The sequence below is a fragment of the Cyprinodon variegatus genome, unplaced genomic scaffold (assembly GCF_000732505.1).
Source record: "Cyprinodon variegatus isolate N-32 unplaced genomic scaffold, C_variegatus-1.0 Scaffold899, whole genome shotgun sequence".
NCBI classification, from domain to species: domain Eukaryota; kingdom Metazoa; phylum Chordata; class Actinopteri; order Cyprinodontiformes; family Cyprinodontidae; genus Cyprinodon; species Cyprinodon variegatus.
The window spans coordinates 155,219-156,530 of record NW_015151352.1 but is presented as its reverse complement, the minus strand read 5'-3'; positions in this window follow the sequence as shown (position 1 = coordinate 156,530).

The window sequence follows — 1,312 nt, the reverse complement described above, 5'->3', positions numbered from 1 at the left end:
ATATATATATATATATATAAATATATATATATATAAATGTGTGTGTATATACACACACATTTCACTGATGATGATGTAGAAAACAGCAGAGAGGATCATGGGGGCTCCTTTTCCCTCCATTAAAGACATTTCATCCCAGCGGTGCGTGTCCCGAGCCCGTGACATCATCAATGACCCCTCACCTCCCCACCATGGACTGTTCTCCCCGCTGCCCTCTGGTAAGAGGCTTCACAGCATTCAATGCAGGACCAGCAGGTTCTGCAACAGCTTCTTCCCCACCGCCATCAGACTGATGAACTCTAAACTAGACTCTGCATCACACTTACAGAATTATTTTTGAAATACCGATGTGGCTTTAACTTTTAGAATCTTTTTAAATAAACTCAATGTTAGAAAAGTGCAACAGAGGGCGCTATGTTTTGATTCTCGACAGTTAGAGTTTCTGAGATACAGAGATATCACAGAAAAAATAACTTAATTCAGACGGAGATAGTCTGGACAGCAACAACGCTGCTCAACAGTCCAAACAGGAAGTGAAAACGATACGTCTCACCAACAGCAGCAGTAGCACCCTCTAATGGCAGATATGTTCCTGTCCAAAAATCCTTAAGTGTAACAATGTCCTTAAGTTTACAGGCAGAAACAAAAACAAACTCATACTGTCTTAAATCAACCCTTTGTTTTCTCTGAGGTCACGCAGGGCTCATATCAAACCAAAACACACACACACACACTCCCCCTTCTCATTCAACAGTAACGCCATCGCTCTGATGTCTAATCAATGACTGGGATCCCAATCCAGTTATTAACCATGTCAGTCAGAACCTACAGTATTCAAACTTTCTTATCAAATTCCAGCGCAGGCACCGATCTCAACTCCTCTCTCTGGCTGCTCTCAGCCAATTTCCTCATTTCATTTCTCTCTCCTGGTATTCTGCTTCTGCTGGAAAAATAAGAATTAGTATGCATCATTAAAAGAAAATATAATTAGGGATGAGACTTTGCCAGACTGTCATGGAAAAAAATATCAACTCTCAAGGATTGTTAGAAACACAACCTGAAAAAAAAAAAAAAATGGGGCCAGGGCTTCGTTTCATGAAGCAAGTTAACTGAAAACTCTAAACCTAAAAACAGGGAAACTCTGACTTTTCCATTTCACAACCTCCTTCTCTGTTTCTGTTGCCATAGTAACATTCCCCCCAGAGTTAACCTGGTCAGCAGCAGGTTATCTTCAGTAAAATCAGAGTTTACTTTATCAATCACGCTGTTTTATTTGCTGATATAGTCAGATGTTTGTTGTAATTTTGTGCAT